Source organism: Panicum virgatum, chromosome 2N (genome assembly GCF_016808335.1).
Source record: "Panicum virgatum strain AP13 chromosome 2N, P.virgatum_v5, whole genome shotgun sequence".
Lineage (NCBI taxonomy): Eukaryota > Viridiplantae > Streptophyta > Magnoliopsida > Poales > Poaceae > Panicum > Panicum virgatum.
The window spans coordinates 34,773,930-34,795,896 of NC_053146.1; the positions used below are offsets into that span (position 1 = coordinate 34,773,930).

The 21,967-nt window shown below is 43.6% G+C and overlaps 1 non-coding gene across 1 annotated transcript; it reads left to right on the forward strand.

Moving 5' to 3' along the window:
- Positions 1–6,994: 6,994 nt before the first annotated feature.
- LOC120663210 lies at positions 6,995–7,098 on the forward strand. Its single transcript, XR_005670429.1, has one exon. It is a non-coding gene; the product is annotated as a small nucleolar RNA R71 (small nucleolar RNA).
- The last annotated feature ends 14,869 nt before the right edge of the window (positions 7,099–21,967 follow it).

The following is a 21,967-nucleotide window of genomic DNA, read 5'->3' on the forward strand; positions in this document are numbered from 1 at the left end:
AAAGGACGCTGGGCCCGAGCACTGGGCTGGACCACGCGTGGAGAGGCAGCGGTTACGCGGCGCCTGCTGGGCCAGGGGGTGTGTGTCGCGCTGGGGGAGGGCCGGGTGTGGAGAGGAAAGGGTTGGAACCGGCTGGGCTGCTTCCTGGTTTTGGGTTGCTATGGGTTGGGTTTCTTCTAATTTCTTTCCTCTATTCTATTTTCAAACCAAACTCAAACTAAACTAATTGAATTCAAATTCAAATTTGAATTCAACCCTAGCACTCAAACAAAAAGAACAATGCACCAGCATGAATGCACAAGCATGTTGAACCTAAAATAAATTTTAATTACTTTATGAAGCAGAAATAAATTATAAATGCAAGGCTAAGCAAAATAAACCTTAGAAATTTAAATAAAGCCAATTAAATTTATTATTAAGTATTGAAATTTAACTTAGGGTGTTACAATTTATGTCCCAAAGGATGGCAGCGGCAAAGGTATTGTACTCAACATTAACCATGACATTGTGCCTCAAGTAATAGGCAATGCTCTAATAGGGGTAAGTACAAATAAAGAATAAGCAAGGTTAATGTCACACAGCACACATCCAAACTCCAAGAGGAAGGAATAAAGGAGAGAAACTATAAAACAAGGAACTACTCTATCCTACGTCAAGTCAGCTGGAGCTTAAACTAGGTTAGGTGTCCTAGTGATTCTATCCAAAGCTGGGGTCATGCTAGATCATGGTTAGGACTGCAGGTACCAGGAAAATGGGATAGCGGGGAGAAGGCCCCGTACCGGAGTACATCCAGTCCCGTTACCTCTTTGCATGAACTCCTACACCGAACTTGAACGTCGGGGAGTACGTTAAATGCAACACCGCTGTTACGCCATACGGACAGGGCTGTCACTACCTTCCATCTACCCCAGTCACATCGTGGACCACGGTCATATCCAAAGGATCCCGCATACCCGAGCACCACGCTCGTGTATAAAGTCACTACTCTAGTGCCCCCAGGTCTCCCACCCTTCGGATGGATGAGTAAAACATTAGAACAAGCCCGAAAGCACAACGAACCTCTATCCGTACCCGGATCATCTGGCCTAACCAAGACCATAGCATAACTTATGAACGATCTAAGCATGGATTAATAAACTATCAAGATAGTAAAGCAACTATGGAAGAACTCTATATTTTGAATAGAAGTTTGACAAGTTGGATACAAAGCCATACCAGGAGCCGAGGATTGCTCAACGACACCGAGGACGACTTGCTCGCTAAAGAGAACTAGCCTAGCTCCACTACCTAGCTAAGAGAGTAAGAGAGAGGAGAGCCTTCTTGGAGAGAATGGAATGAAGTGTGTGTGTGTTGAGAGGGGGGGAGAGAGGCCCTATTTATACTACTTGGAGGTCGGTTTCCCGCCAACGCATATATGGAAGGTCATCAGGTGCCTTGGCCGTGACTCCTCCTCGAGATGCACCTGGACGCACTGCAGGCCTGGTTCGGCCGACCCTAGGGGTCGGCCGACCCCACCTGTCGACCGTACATGCTGATCCTTTGCTGGGTTATTGATTCGTTGGATCTTATCCTTATCCTCTAGTGCATCTTGCGTGGAGGCCCCGTTTCCTCTGACTTGTGGGCCCTCTTTGTAAGGGTGTGATGCCGGATGCGATATTCTGCGTAGTTATGTGGCGTCTGCTGTATGTTTTCGTCTTATTCCGCTATTGCTCATCTGAAATGTACTTAGGTTGACGGGTGAAAATGGCACTTAAGCTCCGTCAACAACTCCCCTAAGCTAGCCCTTTGCTCGTCGCGAGCAAAGTTTTAGACTTAGGTTGTTGATCAGGAGTTGCTACAATATTGCATTCCTGACTTATGCCCAAGGCACAACCGAGTGTTCTTACCTTTATTCTGAATAAGTTGGCCTTGTTCGCAACTTTTACCTTACTCCTGTGGGGCTTATAGCATCATCCTCATCTTTGGCGGTTGAGGGTCAGAACGGCTTGTAGAGTACCACTTACCACTCCTTTGTTCAACCGTCAATCCAGAGGTTTTTATAAAGTTTTTGAAAAGAAATATTGTAGTTCCTCGGGTGATCTCTCGGATCGCTCAAATGTGTTTCATTCCGCACCAAGGCCTTTTTATGTGCCTTTGTTTTCCCATCCTACTTCTAATGGCTCTTTTTGGTGGATCTGTAGGTATGGATGATATAATGGCAAACTTGCTTCTCATATTTCGCTAAGTCAAAGACCGGATCCAAAGGAGAAACAAGTCATAAGCCTTGATCAAGATGTGCGAGTGTGTGGATATTTTTTTTGGTGGATGGTGGATGAAACTACATTATATGATTTCTCTCTCCCTTGTAATATTTTTGGTATGGGCTATATTTTCTTTTTCTCCTTTTTTTTGACACACCTTGTGGGTCTGTGGCACACCTTCTTTGGCTATGCATCTTTTCTCTCTTTCTTTTTTTTTGACATGCCTTGTGGGCATGTGGCATACCTTCTTTGGGTATGCATCTTTTATTTCTTTTTGTATAGCCCATACATCATGATGATAACTTTGGAGAGAGATAAACATGGTACAACATGGAGTTTTATTTGTGGATGAACGGGGGATGTACTTGCTATCTTCCAGGTGTAGAAGTATAGCATGTGAGTGGACGTGTACGTGATCTTGATCATGGGCATATGAAGTGATTCTCACAAAGGGTCACAACAATTTGACAAAGCTCAATGAGAAGACAAGTTGCATATGTAGAAAAGGCTTTTCAAACATGTAACTCATATGGCTCTGGATAGGAATTGCATATCACCGAGGAACTTTATTCTATTTTTGTATTTTTGAAAAGAAATACTCTGGATATCAAGCATCACGTAGGAGAAGATCATAGCAACTCTTTTCAGCCATATCATAACCCACAAGAACCTAAATTCGAATTCTGCTTTTCGCTACCCACAAGTTTCAAGCTTAAGGTTTGAACATCTAGCCACCAAACTCAGAACTTAGGGATAGCACAATATTGTAACTAGGGATATGAAAGGAACTAACAGAGCAACTTTTCATCATCTCAACAAGGAAAAACTACACATGCTTACTACACATACTGGAAAGCAAGGAAATATTTTTTGGGTTTTTAAAGGTTTTGTCAATTTTTATTTGATTTTAGTTATGCAAATTTTTATGGATTTTCAGAATTTTGCAAATTTTTGTTTGGTTTCATGCATGGTTTTGGAAAGCGGTAAAGGTAGAGTTTGATACAAGGTACCTCTCATGGGGGTCCTCCCCCAAGCTAGCTTCAGGCTCACTGCTGCTGGTTGGGGTTAAACCCAGCCCAACGGTAGTAGGCCCTCCACTCCTCCTGGGATTGCTGCTGTTGCTGCTCTAGGTTGCGGATCCTCTCGCCTGTGTATCGCTGCCAGTTCTGTGTTGACTCGATGTGCTGGCCCAGCGACTCATCGATGTTGGTGGTGCGCACGTTCAGCTCGCCAATCTACCGAGTCAGAGTGGTGAAGCCTCTGGACGAAGCTGTACGTCGCGGGGGACCACTGGAGCTGGAACTGATGGACCGGTGCCCTGAGGCCTGCGTGCCCACTCGGTGGAGCTGGCACTCTGCCATGACGAACCTCCTGCCTCACATTGATGTGGTTGAGGCTGAGGTTGCTGCTGCATGAACTCCTCCCTTCTAGCCCTGCATCTTGTAACCCTGCCAGGAAGACTAGAAACACTATGCCGGCGGCTCTCCTCTTGTGGAACAAGAGGGATGGTTAGCGAACGACAGTTATACAAATGATATCCCGCATTTGGCAATGGGATTTCATTTGCATAACCAAGCGAAAAGAAAATCAAGGAGTCATCTGGGCCTTTCTTGAGCGTGTGGCCTTGAACCAAGTACGCCTCATCGATCATAACACGGGGCTCCTCAATGAAAGGAACGGGGTTCCCGTCTAAGATTCCCATGTTTGATGCGATGTGGGTAACCAAAGAAGTGCATTCAATAGGACCCATCATCCGAAAATTTGTGAGCCATTGCTTAACCATTGCTTGTGCGGGGGAGATTCGGATCTTGTTGACCATGGCGTATAATATCATCAACTCATCGTGGCGCACTGGTCGTGGATCATCTCTTGGAAAGAGAGTGATAGCTACCCACTTGTGCATCAAACGAAGAGTCGGGTTTTGAATGTCATTGCACCGAGGTGCAAACTTGCCATGAACAACTTGACCCGAAATCAAACCCCAAAACTCATGTCGATCAAAACCGCGGCAAGCTTTTGCAAGGGAAACTGGCAAGCGCGCTCTAAAACCAAGGAGGTGACTGAAATTTCTCCAATTAAAATAGCGTTCAACTCCAAAAAGTCGGAAAGAAACACCATCGTCCACCTCCCGAAGAGTGCAAAGAAGCTGGATGGTGAGGAGATGAGAACCATTCTCCTCAACGGGCACAAAACCATCCCATCCAACAGCATGCCAAACACAAGCGAAGTCAACGTCCATACCTGTTTTTTCGAGAAGGTTTGGATCGAAGGCTCTGGTATGACCAAAGCTTCGATTCTTGATCATGGCGTAGGCTTGACACTCGTAGTTGTCTTGCAAGTCGAGGTACAGTGCATCATCTTTATCTATTTCCATGTCCTCGGCTTGCGGTTCTTCAGCTTGCTCCTCTATTTGTTCCTCTTGTTTGTCTTGCTCATAGTCCATCGTGGTCGGCGTTGGTGTAGGTTCAGGGGAATGACGGGAGCTCGACCCACCCCATGAACGAGATGAGCTTGACCCTGTCATCTTCTTGATAGCTGTGAAAAGTTTCCGACCTACACCCTTCATGCTTGCAAAAAGAATGAACGAGAACGAACGAGAACAACTCGATTCGGGTTACGTTAGTGAAATGAAAATGAAACTCTTACCAGAAAGTTGTTCCTCCAATTATGTGATCAATCTTGCAGCAAAGAATTGAGAGAGAGAGAGAGTGTGTTCTTGCAATCAAACTTGAGCCAAAATCCAAAGGAAACCCGAGCAAGAATGTGTGAGAGGGAGTGAGAGTGGAGAGAGTGAGCATGAGAGCTCATCACCCCTCTCTCGGCCTCTATTTGAAAGAAACTGGGCGAGTGCACCCGAGGAGGAGCCAGGCACAACGGTCAGGAAGTCGTTGGAGAAGGTGGGGCCCAGGAGCCATTGGCCCTAGGCCAGCCGGCCCCAGGGTGGGCCCCCTGGTGCCCCCCTTTCGCCAGGTGATTCCTCAACGGTCATAAACTTTAAAAATATGGTGCACGGCCAAAAGTTTGCTCGAAAAGATGTCCAAATTATTTTTTTCTTCCCAAGGATTTTAAAACTCAGAAAATATTTTTGGTCTTTTTATAAAAAGGGAAAAATGCTAGAAAAATTCCAGCATGCAGAAAACAATTTTGAAAATTTCAAACATGCAGTGGAGAAAAACAAATAAGGTGCAAAGAAAATGTTGAAAAGCGGAGAAAGCAAATATGAGATAAATACCAATTTACCTTTGGCAAGGGCACGTCGTTTAAAGTCTGACGTGCATGACTTTTCTCCATCGTTCTTACCATTCGTCGGCTCGTCCTGGAGAACTGGACGAGGCCGAACTCTCGACCTTCCGCCACACCTTCTTTTCCTTCTTCTTTCTTTTAGGTGCGGAGGGTCGTTGTTCTGGCTGGGATTCTGGTGCACCCCAGAGTGCTTGCCCTTCACTATCTTGTTGGATCATGAGGCGCTGCTCTTCTTCTTGAACCTGAAAAACATATCCTCCCTTCCGACACGGAAACAGATTTCTCCCTTTCCGACATCGATCCTTGCCTTGGCAGACCTTAGAAAAGGTTGCCCAAGTATGAGGTCGACTCCGAGGTCGCCCTCCATATCCATTACCACAAAGTCGGCAAGGACGAAGGAGTCTTGTACTCATACGAAATCATGTTCGGCTATCCCTTCGGGATACCAAATGGTTGAATCTGCAAGCTGTACGAGCATAGTTGTTGGGGAAAGAGCAGGATATTCAAGTGCTTCATATATTACCTTGGGCATTATATTCATGCTTGCCCCCAGATCGCATAGGCATCGCTTGAAGTGTTTGATGTAGATCGAGCAGCTGATCATGGGGACCCCTGGATCCTCTTGCACCGCTACCACCATGCCATCCCAAACGTCGTTCCTTGGGGGATAGTACCTACCTGCATGGTTATTGCGTGGTGGCCTCCGGGACGAGTTACCCTGTCCGGTAGACACCATGCTGATATTTTCAACGGGAGACTCGGGTTGCCCCGGGATCTTCTCGCTCTCAACAGCAGGTAACGAAGCAGCAATTTGTGCAAGCTGGGTTTCGATCATTTTGTTGAAACTTAACTGGTTTTTAAGAGTTGAAGACAAAGTTTCAAGCTTGACATTTAAACTTTCTAGGGATTTATCACTGGCCAAGAGCTTTTTATTTATATTTTCATTGATTTTAACTTGGCCAAGAACAAGTTCTCTCAAGGGAGGTTGGTTTGAATTGAAATTCGAATTATAAGAAGGATTGTAGTTATTACCTCCCTGAAAAGGTGGACGCGGTTGGTTCCACCCCTGGCCTCCTTGTTGTGGATGGTACCCGTTGTTGTTGTTGTTGTTGTTGTTGTTGTTATTGTTGTTGAGGTAGGCGCAGTCTTCACGGGTTTCGGGGCAGTCGTTCCCCGAGTGTCCATCATTACCACAGACTTCGCACGTGAAGTGCGAACCCATGGCGTAAACGGGAGCATGGATCGGTTGTTTGCTCCCTTCCTCCATCTTCTTGATTAGGAGGTCCAGCTTCGCGGCAATCATATCCGTCTCTTTGACGGTATGCATGCCTTTGGTGCGGGGTTGGAGTCGTTCATCGCTCCACCCCTGATTGGAGACCATCTTCTCGACCAATGCTTTGGATTTGGCTATGGTCAGGTCGAGGAAGGCTCCTCCAGCAGTGGCATCAATATTGGCTCGAGATGTTGTTGTGAGCCTGTTGTAGAAGCTTTGCAGGACGAACCAATCGTCCATGCCGTGATGAGGACAGGCCAGGATGTATTCCTGCAGCCTCTCCCAAGCTTCTGGGATGGATTCCATCCCCGTCTGCTGGAAACTTGAAATTTTTCCGCGTAGGGCATTTTATTTTGCCCAGCGGGAAGAATTTTGCGAGGAACGCCTTGGAGCATTTGGCCCAGGTGTCGATGTCCTTTTCTTTATAAAACCACTGTTTCACCTTTCCCTGGAGGGAAAAGGAAAACAGACGAAGCTTGACAACGTCGGCGGTGACACCCCGTATGACAACGGTGTAGCAGAGCTCCAGAAAGTTCTGCAAATGTACATTTGCGTCCTCGTTCGGCTTGCCACAGAATGGGCTAGCCTGCACCATATTCATGAAGCTTGATTTGAGCTCGAAGTTCACGTCCCCGACATTGATGTTGGGGCCAGTGGCCACATTGTCGGTGGAGGGGACGGGGAACTCGCGGAGAGTCTTTTCAGCCATAGCCTCAAGAACGAGTGGTGCTTCCGAAATGGGTTCCTGTGCCGGGAGGATAGCAAGAGGAAGAATGACGTGGTGTCGTGCATTTCTCACGAGCCTCTCTGGATTGTCTGTGTAGTTTTCCGGCAGGGAGAAACCGGTCATACACTACCCCTGTCTTCTTTCAAATCAAAAATAAAAGAAGACATAAAGTGACATTAGCCTGAAAGAGTAAAGACTATATCCTGAGTACAAGGTCTAAGTTAATATCAGCACAATATCTTTGTCCACATGCCGTCCCGGGCAACGGCGCCAGAAATGCTTGTTGACATTTCTTAGCGCAATCACTAGGAATGGTTAATTCTTAGCAACAGCGCCAGAAATGCCTGTTGGCAGTCCTTAGTGCAATCACTAGAAATGAGGGCGCCGAACCCATCCTAGCAACTGCACCCAAGGGGTGCCACTCTCGTGGTATAATCAATACGATTACAGATGGATCCGCAAGCGCACGAATATACTATTGTAGCATTTCACCCGGAGAGTAAGGGTATCGTCATTTATTTGTGTCCCAAAGGATGGCAGCGGCAAAGGTATTGTACTCAACATTAACCATGACATTGTGCCTCAAGTAATAGGCAATGCTCTAACAGAGGTAAGTACAAATAAAGAATAAGCAAGGGAATGTGACACAGCACACATCCACATTCCAAGAGGAAGGAATAAAGGAGAGAAACTATAAAACAAGGAACTACTCTATCCTACGTCAAGTCAGCTGGAGCTTAGACTAGGTTAGGTGTCCTAGTGCTTCTATCCAAAGCTGGGGTCATGTTAGATCATGGTTAGGACTGCAGGTGCCAGGAAAATGGGATAGCGGGGAGAAGGTCCCGTACCGGAGTACATCCAGTCCCGTTACCTCTTTGCATGAACTCCTACACCGAACTTGAACGTCGGGGAGTACGCTAAATGCAACACCGCTGTTACGCCATACGGACAGGGCTGTCACTACCTTCCATCTACCCCAGTCACACCGTGGAGCACGGTCATATCCGAAGGATCCCGCATACCCGAGCACCACGCTCGTGTATGAAGTCACTACTCTAGTGCCCCCAGGTCTCCCACCCTTCGGATGGATGAGTAAAACATTAGAACAAGCCCGAAAGCACAACGAACCTCTATCCGTACCCGGATCATCTGGCCTAACCAAGACCATAGCATAACTTATGAACGATCTAAGCATGGATTGATAAACTATCAAGATAGTAAAGCAACCATGGCAGAACTCTAAATTATGAATAGAAGTCTGACAAGTTGGATACAAAGCCATACCAGGAGCCGAGGATTGCTCAACGGCCCCGAGGACGACTTGCTCGCTAAAGAGAACCAGCCTAGCTCCACTACCTAGCTAAGAGAGCAAGAGAAAAGAGAGCCTTCTTGGAGAGAATGGAATGAAGTGTGTGTGTGTGTGTGTTGAAAGGAGGGGGGAGAGAGGCCCTATTTATACTACTTGGAGGTCGGTTTCCCGCCAATGCATATATGGAAGGTGATCAGGTGCCTTGGCCATGACTCCTCCTCGAGATGCACCTGGACGTGTTTTAGGCCAGGTTCGGCCGACCCTAGGGGTCGGCCGACCCTAGGGGTCGGCCGACCCCACCTGTCAGGTGTTCGTGCTGATCCTTTGCTAGGTGGTTGATTCGTTGGATCTTATCCTTATCCTCTAGTGCATCTTGCGTGGAGGCCCCATTTCCTCTGACATGTGGGCCCTCTTTGTAAGGGTGTGACGCCGGATGCGATATTCTGCATAGTTATGTGGCGTCTGCTGCATGTTTTCGTCTTATTCCGCTCTTGCTCATTTGAAATGTGCAAAACTCGAAAACAACTGTGGAGCGAGGTTAGTGATACAAATATGTGAGTAAGGCATGTAATTTTCCTTTATTATTGAGTATAGTTGACGGGTGAAAATGGCACTTAAGCACCGTCATCATATGCATCGTATGAGTTTGAAAGTATTAGCCAGATCGCGAGTCAGATGACAGGAGAGACTCGATCCTACGAGTCCAAGAAGCCTTTTCAAAAGAAGATCAACTATGTGGAATATTCTGCTAATGATGAGTCTGAAGAGAATCAAGAAACGGTCACATCGGCTGAGTGGATACAGAACAGCAAGAAGCCAGTGGCGTGTCCATTTGGGAAGAAAGAGCCTGAGTCATATGGGTTTGACATCACCAAAGCCGACAAGATCTTTGACTTGTTATCGTCGGAAGGGTTGATCAATTTGAAGCCACATCACAAGATTCCATCGGAGAACGAGCTCAAGAATATGAAGTACTGCAAGTGGCACAACGCCACGTTGCATGACACAAATGAGTGCAAGGTCTTCCAACAGCAGATTCAGATGGCTTTCGAACAAGGGAGATTGAAATTTGAGGCTCCCAACAAGATGTTGAAGATCGACGGACATCCTTTCGCCCCGAACATGGTTGATATGGCCAGAGATGAGGGTTTTCCTCAAGCCAAGATTCTGACGTCATCATCGGCCAAGAGATCTGGGGCTGTTGATCCTAAAGTGCAGATAGCAGCCGATGAGGTCAAAGGAAAGGGTCCAATGAAGGATGCTGAACATTCATCGGCACCACGTAGACGTGTAACGTCTCAAATGCTGTTGAACAAGTTTTAGCGTGATCGTGAAAGGTGGCAACATAGAGAAGAAGAAGAACGACGCGAGCAAGGTCATTGGAGGTGTCCTTTCTTTGTCTACTGCTGGAAAGAAGGGTTGACATTGCCATCGGCATATGATTTTCCCGAATGCAATGGTCAAGGCAGCCGATCATATGAAAGGTCGCGTCATGAGCCCTATCGGCGTGAGCGCACTCCTGTGCATGATCGGCTAGGAAAAAGGGTATCGGTGCCTGATTGACTGGGGGATAGGACAATGCTATGTGATCCTGCTGGGAGAAGAGTGCCTGCACACGATCAGCTAGAGCAGATGGCGAATGAAAGAGTGCAAGATGATCAGCCGATGCGAAGAGATCCAGAACATGAGCCTGATCACACTGATCAATTTCAGTGGTGTCCAGGAGGTTTGACCAGGTCTCAGAAGCAACGTGTTCATAGGCTACGCCAGCTGGAGATCGTTGAAGAAGAGCGAGAACATTCTCTGAACAAGAAAGGAGTCAAATCACAAGTCTGGCGTGTCAAGGCTAAGGCCGATGGTGAATCGGCCAGTAACAGTTCCACACTGATCCAAGTAGTCGGTTCTTCAGAAAGTTCCTAATGGATGAGTTCCTAGAAGAAGAAGGGAAATTGGGACAGGGATTTACGTCGGCCGATTTGTTAGAAGAAATTGATATTGGAGATGGTGATAGACCAAGGCCGACGTTTATTAGTGCCAATTTGGATCCCAAATACAAACAGGAATTGAAGAGTTTATTAAAAGAATACAAAGATTGCTTTGCTTGGGAATACTATGAGATGCCTGGCTTGGATAGGTCTATTGTAGAACATCGTTTTCCTATAAAACTGGGATATCGGCCACACCAACAAGGAGCAAGACGGTGCAATCCTAAGATTTTGCCAGATATAAAGGCTGTGATCAAATGGTTAATTGAAGCTAATTTTATTTGGCAGTGTCGTTATGCTGAATGGATTTCTAATGTGGTTCCTGTTTATAAGAAGAATGACAAACTACGAGTGTGCATTGATTTCAGAGATCTCAACAAAGTACGCCGATGGATGGTTACCCTATGCCGATAGCTGATATGTTGGTAGATGCTGCTGCTGGGCACAAAGCGATCAGTTTTATGGATGGCAATGCTGGATACAATTAGGTTTTTATGGCAGAGGAAGACATCCACAAGACTGCATTCAGATGTCAAGGACATCTCGGTTTATTCGAGTGGGTAGTCATGACCTTCGGATTAAAAAATGCCGGTGCTACGTACCAGAGAGCCATGAATTATATCTTTCATGAACTCATCGGCAAAATTGTGGAGATATACATTGATGACGTGGTTGTGAAGTCAAAGGGGCACCAAGAACATTTGGCCGATCTGCGTAGAGCTTTGGAATGCACCAGAAGACATGGTTTAAAGATGAATCCAAACAAGTGCGCTTTTGGTGTATCAGCTGGCCAATTCTTGGGTTTTATGGTACATGAGCGAGGGATTGAAGTTAGTCAGAAGACTATATCAGCCATTGACAAAGTTGAAGCCCCTACAACGAAGGTTGAACTTCAGTCATTTATCGGCAAGATTAATTTTATTCAAAGATTTATATCTAATTTGTCAGGAAAAATTCTGCCGTTCAGTTCTTTACTGAAGTTGAAGGCCGATCAAGAATTTGTATGGAGAGAGGAACATCAGAAGGCATTGGATGAAATCAAACATTATCTGGTAAAGCCTCCAGTGTTGGTTCCTCCCCAAAAGCACAAGCCGTTTAAATTGTATTTATCGGCTGATGAGCGTGCTATCGGATCGGCCCTTATTCAAGAATTTGAAGGAAAAGAAAGAGCTATTTAATTTGTGAGTAGAAGGTTGCTGGATGCTGAGACCAGGTATTTTCCCGTCGAGAGATTATGTCTTTGCTTATACTTCTTCTGTACCAAGCTTAGACATTATTTATTGTTGGCTGAATGTGTTGTTGTGAGCAAAGATGATGTTATTAGATATATGCTCTCATTGCCGATTTTAAAAGGGAGAATAGGGAAGTGGATTTTGGCATTATCAGAATTTGATTTGAGATATGAATCGGCTAAAGCAGTTAAGGGTTAATCTGTAGCCGATTTTGTTGTGCAACATTGTGGAGAAGAGCTAAACATGATAGATCTTGTTCCTTGGACTTTATTCTTTGATGGATCTTCGTGTGGGAACGGTTCTGGAATTGGTGTGGTGCTGATTTCCCCTCGGGGGGTAAATTTTGAGTTCTCATTTCTGATTGAAGTCTCTGCAACCAATAATCAAGCTGAGTATCGTGCTATTCTCAAGGGGATTCAATTACTTTGAAAAATCAAAGCCGATGCTGTTGAGATTTTTGGAGATTCTATGCTGGTGATCAATCAATTAGTTGGGGAGTATGAATGCAAAGATGATATTTTACAATTATATCATGAAAAATGTCTCCGGCTCCTGAAAGAATTCAAGAAGGTAACCATCGAGCATGTTCCCAAATTTCATAACAGTGATGCAAATCGGCTGACTCAGCATGCTTCAGGATATCGGCCGATGGAAGGAATAATGGCCTTGGAGTTAACAGCCAATGATTAGAGGAAAGAGATTATTGATTATTTGAAAGATCCATCCAAGAAGGTGAACAGAAAAATCAGATTCTAGGCAATCAAGTATGTATTGTTGGAGGAAGATTTATATTATCGGACAATTGATGGGGTTCTGCTCAAATGCATTGATAAAGAAGAAGCAAAGGTGTTAATGGGTGAAATTCACAAAGGTGTCTGTGGATCCCATCAATCGGCGTATAAGATGAAATGGGTGATCAGGAGGAATGGATATTTTTGGCCAACGATGCTGGAAGATTGCTTCACATATTACAGAGGTTGCCAAGAATGTTAGAAGTTTGGGAGCGTGCAAAGAGTTCCTGCGTCAGCCATGAATCCCATAATCAAGCTGTGGACGTTTAGAGGATGGGTAATTGATTTGATTGGCCAGATATATCCTCCATCCAGTAAAAATCATAAGTTTATCTTGGTGGCCACTGATTATTTCACCAAGTGGGTTGAAGCAATTCCTCTGAAAAATGTTACATCAAAAGAGATGATTGAATTCGTCAAAGAACATATTATCTATCGGTTTGGTATTCCACAGTCCATTACGACCTGATTAGGGTACTATGTTTACGTCAGATGAATTTGAGGAATTTGCTACTGGAATGGGGATTAAATTGCTGAATTTTTCTCCATATTATGCCCAAGCTAACGGTCAGACAGAAGCATCTAATAAAGGGGTCATCAAATTGATCAAGAGAAAGATTGATGAATATCCTAGAAAGTGGCATATTGTGCTTCATGAAGCTTTATGGGCATACAGAATGGCTTGTCATGGTGCTACAAAGGTATCTCCATATCATTTGGTATACGGACATGAAGCTGTTCTCCCATGGGAGTTGAAACTTGATTCACGGCATGTCACGTTTCAGAATCAATTGACGGCCGATGAATATTCTGCTCTGATGAAAGATGAATTAGAGGATTTGGCTGGCCATCGGCTGAAGGCTCTCAAAAATGTTGAGGCAAATAAAGCCAGAGTTAGCCGATGGTATGATAAAAAAGTAAAAGCCAAAACCTTTGAGCAAGGGGAATTGGTTTGGAAGTTGATACTGCCTATAGGAACAAAGAGTTCAAAATTTGGCAAATGGTCGCCAACGTGGGAAGGACCATTCAGAGTAAACAGATGCGTTCCTAGCAATGCTTATATTTTAGAGACACTCGAAGGGGAAGAGTATTCTAGAGCTCTTAGCGGAAAATATTTGAAGAAGTATTACCCTAGCATTTGGGTGGATGGATAGCCGATTAATTGAGTTATCGGTTGAATTGTTATGGCCGACACGATATGTGTCGCCCTTAGTGCAAAAAATCTACACAATCCAGATTGTTCAAATTCGGGTCATAGTTGGTTTTTTGCAACGTCAATTGGGAAATTGCAATGGGAATTGGTAGGAAAAGGGAAATACTTCATTAATAATACTATTTACAAAGGGGCCGGTCTAAGGATCTGGCCGATACAGAAAAAGATTGTTTCTAGGAAGATGCTACTCCTAGAAATCTAATCATCGGCAAAGACGTTGCCGATGACCGCCTCTATACAGACATCTTCGGAGATGGCGGCGGCTGCCATCTCCTTGTCATCGGCGAGCTCTTCAAAGACCCACCAGTCCTCGCTGCCCAGCAGAAGGTGGACTGGTTTGACCTGCAGGAGGTCGTGATCAGTTTGAAACTGGGCAGTGGCGAGGGCTACAGCGGCGCCGCGGCAGACCCCATGTTTGGTGACCTCCCGGACGCGATTGGGGATGTCCTGTAGACGGGCAGCGATGGTGTCACCGTGAGCGTTCAACGACCTGGTCGCGGTGGTGGCTGCGGCATGGAGGGTTTGGACCTACGACTCCAAGACTGAAGTAAGATGTCAGAAAAGGAGTTAGAAAAATAGGAGAGAGCAATGCTTCGGAAGCGGCAACTTACAAGCGACCCTGGAGTCGGCGGCGGTGAGCTAGGCCTGGAGGATTGCCCGATCGGATTGCGCCGCCTCCAGTTCAGCGGCAAGGTATTGAGACCAGATAGTCTCTTGGGAATAATTTTGCCGAGCTTCGTCCTTCTCGCGAAGGAGCTGGCGAATGTACTCCTTGGTGCTCTCGGGAACACCAGGAAAAGGGGGTCCCTCCAAGTTGGAGGAACTGGAAGAGGCATCATCACTTTACAGAAAAGAGGCAAAGAAATTAGAGATCGAAGTTGAACAAAAGCATGGTAATCCGAAGACGGAAGAAAGAGGGGCTTACTCCACGCGGCGACGGATTGCCGGCTGGGCATTAGAGGGACCCTCATCGGGGCGCTTGGAGCCCGCCATTGCTACAGGAAGACCTAGGGTTTTTGCTGAAGAAGGAAGAGAGGAGGCTCCGTAGATAATGGAGACTTGTTACCGATACAAGAATGGAAGGTGATATTTATGGCCCAGTCTGGGTAAGTGAAAAGACGAAAGGTGAAAGGCCAGGGGCAAAGAAGAGTTTTACCCGATCGTATGGGGTAAGCCGTATGCACGGGGTACGAGGAATGGCTTTGAATACTGGTTGTAGTTTTTCGGAACAAAATAAATTATTCTGAAACTAGGGGGCATGTGTTGACACCATTTTTTGAAACCTGTCAAGGAAGGTGATTTCTGTGAAGGGAAGGTGGCCGATTTGGAAGAAACCAAAAAATGCACAGGGTTGGAATCGGCCAATGGAGTCCGTCCGATGGGCCAGAGGAATATGCTTTGAAGATGCTGATCCGCTAGCTCTGGTGCTCGGCCGATGGAGAGTTGCCGATGAAGTCAAGGAAGGAGAAGAGGATCCGGACTCTACAAAAATCTTGATGATTCAGTTGTAATATTTTAAGTAGTTTATCTTTTAGGTAGTCTTTTCTTTAGGGTCAAGTAATGTTTGCCGTAATCGGCTAGGACTTGATAGCGCTAGGCTATATACATCAGTTGTAAGGTACCGGAAAAACTAGATATACATCCAATACAACACAACTTTACAATTCCTTTGCACTTTTTTCGGCGACTTCACCTTTTCTCTTCTTTTTTCGATGAGTTCTTTCAAGTTGATCAAGGACGCCTCACATTCGAGCGACTTGATTTGCTAGTGAGTTTTTGTTTTACTGAGTATATTTGAGCTTTATCTACCGGGCCCATCGCTGTAGCTTCATTCAAATTTATTCAAAAGTTGTCGAGTTTATCTAGGCTTTGATTTCCGGGCACATCTCTGTCATCTCGTCTAGATTTATTCACCAATTATCGATATCGACTAGATTTGTAGGTTTTCCTATGCTTTTTGGCCATTATCACATCTAAAAACATACTAGATCAGCTTTAGTTTTTGATGTAACATTTTTGTTATCTCAAGAGCCGGTTTAGATCTGTTTTTAGCTCACATCATCTGAGTTACACATTCGTAGCTTAGATCTTGTCATACATACAGGATCGGCTGTTCAAAGCCGGTTTTGTCATTTAGTGCATCGGCTGATCCTGCCGATGCGCTCTTTTACTATGCGCGTGCATTTAATACCCTTTTGTCGTCTATAGTATCGGCAAAGCTTGCCGATATGCCCATCTGAGAGATATTCGGAATCCCAGCCGATACGCTCTCGAATTTGACTTTGTTTTCTCCCTTGTCAATTTCAGGTCAAATTGACTGGCACGCTTGGTTGACTTTTCGTGACTCGGCGAACACTTGTCCTCGGATTGCAGTGTGTTGATTTTTGCGTCAACAATATTCTTTTTCCAAATAACGGAGCGCTGCCTTATGAAAAGCACTAGGTTTCTTGCACCGACGACCTACTGGAGTTGTGCCCTTCTCTCCAGAAGGACAATGATCACCCCCACTGGCTCCACTCCCTCCAGCTGCTGAAGTCATATTTTACTGGAAAACACTATTATTTTTCACAACATTATAAATTCTTCCAATTACAATAAAATATGAATAAATTAATTGGAATAAATCACATTAATTTGCAAATTGATTGAAAAAACTCTTACAATTACAATGCAAATAATAATTACTATTACAATTACAATGATCAGATTACTTACTCTTACAAATAACAATGAAAACATATAAAAAAGACAAAGAATTACTCTCACAATTACAATTAAAATATGTATATCATTATATCCTCATATACGAATTGCGCAGGTACTTACCATGAAATATGAAATGTAATCAAATTAGAGTTGCTATTGAGGCATTAGTCATCATTGTGTGCCGTGCTATGTCACAGCTCTGTCTAAGCCGTTATTCTTCGTCGGTCCTAACCTCACCCTATCTACATAATGAAGGGTCTAGAAAGAGCTGTGACAGAGCAGTCACAATGTGACTAATGCCCCAATTATAGCAACACTACTTCATTTACATTTCACACTTGCTGATAAGTGTCTGTGAACTACAATACAAAATCACATTAATTCTCAATCAAAAAATCTGAATAAATTAATTGAAATAAATATCTAATTAATTGAAATAAATCTCTATACTCCTAATTATTTTGACACCCTTCAGTTTCAGGCGAATAATCTTTGGATCAATATCCAGAAACCATCTAGAAGAAAAAAAAACTTTATTTCGGAAAATGTATATGTCGGTAACCTCGACCCTGCGCCAAATGTTGTGTTCGGATTAACCGAAAATGCTGGTGTTGCGACCAACCTATTGACAACATTCTTATAGCGCATCGTGTATCCCCGAAATGTAGTGTCATCATCGTTGAATGGAGATTAACGATGTATTCTTGTTTCAAAATAAAGATTTTTTAAGCTTCTAGATGGTTTCAATGTGAGCCTGGATAAATACATCACTAGAGAGTCAAAATAATTCTTTCATAATAAAAAAATTTCTATTATACTTCTTTTAATAATTCATTAAAATAAATAAATATCCACATTATGGTCATATATGCAAGTAAATCACATGAACTCTCTAAACTCATCTTAAAAATTTCCACTGTCTATATATACTCATCTCATTCGAAAATTAAAAAATATACTACAATCATTTCTAATATATTGGAAATGATTGAAAAATATATCTATAAATTATCCACATTCAACCTAACCATAAAATCTTCGCTCCAATTGAAGTCATGGGTTCTATATACCTCAAATCAATGAATAAATCAAAGAAATCATGCTCATTCTCACTATTTCTAAAATCACAAATTCCTCTAACTATGGAGCATAAAACGAAGCATGAAGACAATTGATAAAGAGAAAATGAAGTTGCAAACCTTTGGCCCACTTGGATGACTAGAACACTCACTAAAACTAGAAAAAATGGAGGCACCTCTCTAAGGGGAAGAAGAACCCGAGCTCGAGCTGCTCTGGTGAAATGGCGCTGGCTCGGGCTCGGGGAGGAAGAAGGCGCCAATTTGTAGTCAGCGCATTAGTACCGGCTGGTGGCTCCAGCCGGTACTAAATGGTCGCTAGCCGTTGCAGGCGACTGTCGGTGGCTCACCTTAGTGCTGGCTGGAGCCACCAGTCGGTACTAATTGGCTCCCAGGTGCACTGTTACATAGGCCCGGTACTAAATGTGAGTGTTAATACCGGCCGAAACCGTGACCGGTACTAACGTCCACGGACGAATGTGCAGTTTTCTAGTAGTGTTATCTTTGCAATGAAACTAGCAAAAGGAAAAAAATGTAAGACTCGACTATGTTCTCTACGTGAACTACTAAACATTTGTCGTCCATAGGTAACAGGGGCGGGTCTACACTATATCAAGGGTATTCAGCTGAATACCCATTATTTATGGCAAAAAAATTTATATATGTAGTGTATTATATATGTATATGGAGCAAAAATAATAATATCACGCAAAATAATAGGCTTCTAAACTTCTAGTTTCTACTTCGTGCTAGAAAATCATAGCAGCCCATGTCCCACCCCTTCCCACCTGACGGCCTATAGGTCCATTAGCGGCCAGGTAGCCAATTGGCCAGCCTGACCGACAGACCAAGAGCTCGTGTGCTCTCTCGATCCCTCGATTCCCAATCCCCAGCTGCAAGTCCTAGCTCCTCGAATCAGCGATCCCGGCGGTGAGGGTGCGATGAGGCCAGGCAAACAGATGGCGGTAGGGGCTCATCAACCGGGAGGACGAATGACGGCAGGGCCTCCGCGGTCGGGCAGACAGATGAGATCACAGGCTTGGCAGTCGGGCGGGCCGCGAGACGCGGGCAGCAGCTAGGCTAGCATTGCAGCTAGGCAAGGGTGCAGGGCTCGGGCGTGCATGGTGTGGCGCATGTGGTTAGAGCATGGCACTGCCGCTTTGCCAGGGCGGCAGGGCCTCCACAGCTCCACCGCTCCGCAGTCAGTGCCCTTTTGGGCGTGGGCGAGCAAGCAGAAACAGGCCTGGGCGAAATCAAACCTGAGCGCGAGGTGAGCTGACTAGTGATAAATTCAATCTTTGTTTTGAAAGTATTGTTGTAATTTATGAAATTTGGGCTGTCAAAAAAAAATTTACGCCTTTCGAAATTTTGAATATCCACATCTCAAATTCTGGGTCAGCCCATGGTTCCATAGCATTCAGGTTATTGGGCACATCCAGTTAGGTCTTGCAATTAACTCTGTGTGTTCCTATCGATGTCAGCATTAAAATCAATTTTGTGCTTAGTGTTGCTAGCTGTCTGAGATAGATAATATATAAATCAATAACTCCTCTTTGACTAAATTTTGGTGGATTAAAAGCTGACATATATAGACTTATGACAATATATGGCTAGTCCAATCTTAGGCACCCATATTTTCAAGGTAAGAGACTTGTTCTCGAGTCCCATTAACTACAAACTATGTGTTTACTAGCTACAGTTCAAATTCAGTTAAAGATGTTCCGTGCTCACTGGTCTCCTCAGACTTAGATGCTTTCTGATAGCAACTGTACCCTTCCAGTGAAAGCATACCTGTGACTGTGTCTATGATGGGTCACAACGCCCTTTGTCGTGTACTTTTGTGCACCCGAGCTATTAATCTATTGTCTCATATATCATTTTGATTGAGAACACATACATATATAGTTCTCCACCTGCATGAACTTTATATGCTTACTCTACTTCCCAATCCCCAGCTGCAAGTCCAAAACTGTGACTGTAGGGCAAACTGATTTTTGAGGCTAAAGTTAAGTATCTATGGGAAATGTAATGTTATTTACAAGAAAATTTATTTATTGTAAATTTTAGCAACAGATGATTTCTTCCATATAGTTTTGTGGCATTTAAGTGCACTTATTTCTATAAAATACCATTCACATGTATGGATCTTAAAAGAAAAGACTATTCACTTGGAAGTAGAGGGTCATCGCTATGGATATCTTTGCCAATAATGGATGGAGAAACAACAGTAGACTTTGCTTTGAGCTACTTCCTTCACTGTGTACACATTTCTTTATTTATTTTTATCAGCTCTTGAGATGAGAATGCTGTAAAAATTGGTTGTATGCAGTCATAGAGGCCCTGAAGTTTCTTTTTTCTAAAAAAAACTTGTAAGCAGCTAGTGGAGATTTATCAAGCAGGTTTTTATGGGGGTAGTCTATAGCAAATTAAACAGTCCTTTTTTTTAGGGGGAAAAGCTTACTAAATAGTAGAGTATCTATACAGAAATAACCAATTGTTAAATACTGTTCTGGCTGAAAGTTATGAGGGCACAACTTTATTGAAAAGTTTTAATGACACATTCAATATCGTAGATGCACATACATACTATAAATTTTTTGACTAAATATAATAGTAGGGCCAGGAACACAATCTATGCAGTAAAACTTGTCCTGGTTCCAAATTTCTAGTAAATGACCAATGCTGATCTATAGATTCTACTCCATTTGCTTGGCTGTGGCTGGTGGCTAATACTAATTTGTTGTGAGCGAAAAGTATTGTTGGCTGGCTAGTGGCTGATGCTGATTTGGTGTGAGAAAAGTACTGCTGGCTGGCTGGTTGACAAGCCAGCCGAACAGAGTGACCGTCTATTTTGAGTTATTATAATAATTAATATTTATATGTAATAATATAAAAAATAAGAATTACCCCTCTCCCCACCCCAACTTTATTTTCATTGGTGCATCATCATGTTCTGCAATATCTGATCTGCCTAAAATTGAGTAGTGTGCAGACAAAACTGTTTAGAATAGTAAGATGTAATAAGTGCTACAAGTAATTATTTTATTGTAGAAGAATACATCAACACAGTGCAATCATAATTATATAACTATATATATAGTCACTATAGTAGTAGCCATAGTTACTCCAATTGAGCTCATTCAAAAGGAATATGCCAAAGCACACCCATCTAAGATTCAGTGTCATTCTTACTTGTGCTTACCGTTCTGAATGTCGTTTTCACATTTGCTTTTTGTGATGCATGCTAGCTTGTTTTCGAGTGCTCTTTATGGGGACTTCGTGTCGGTCATGAGCGGGCATTTGTGCAAGGTCAAGTTCACATGAAAGACATTGAGTTCTATTGATATAAATTGTTGAAAATCTGTTTTTCCATACATGAGCGGGCATTTGTTTTCCCTTACTATCTGTTAACAAAGCTTCAAATCAAGAGTCCTGTGACTCTCCAAGTACATCATGTCATCAACTCCACTGAGATTGGTCTGGCTTCCTGTTAGTGGAAGCCTAGCTAAGGGTCACATTAATGTAGCCTCCTTTCTGGAGCTTTAACGACATCTAGCATGAGCTTTTTTGGGTTGTGTAACATTTTTTAGAACTCAGAGCATGACCCTTGTTTCCTTGCTATAATAAATAGGTGTGCATTTTAACCTTAATCTTAAAAAATTTGATGACAATATAGTTTGCGTTCCACACAGGTTGTGTATATAATTAGTCTACACCGGAGGTACTACCGAAGCGAAGCCCATGTTATTGCTTTAGCCAATGTACATAAATAGTAGCATCATTTATTCCTGTTATATCACTATATTCGTCCTAGACCCATCCACATTGTCCCACAATTTCGTCATGAATCCAACTATTACTGAGTATAGTACGGTCTTAGCTTGCTGCTGAATCACTATTTTGGGCCTCATCTTGGTTGTCCAACAACACTTTATTTGACATTCAATGTAATTTGTTAGGTATACGTACGGACATACATATATCAGCAACTCAAATAAAGGATGAGTTTTATCTACACACGCATATGTAGCTACCCCCACCATTAATATAACACTATGCTTATATCTACATACTAATTTATCACTCTAAATATGTTCATATACTAATTCTAAGATAAGAGAACAATAAGGAACTATTCAAAAGCCCCTATATTTTTAATATATTGTGATTAT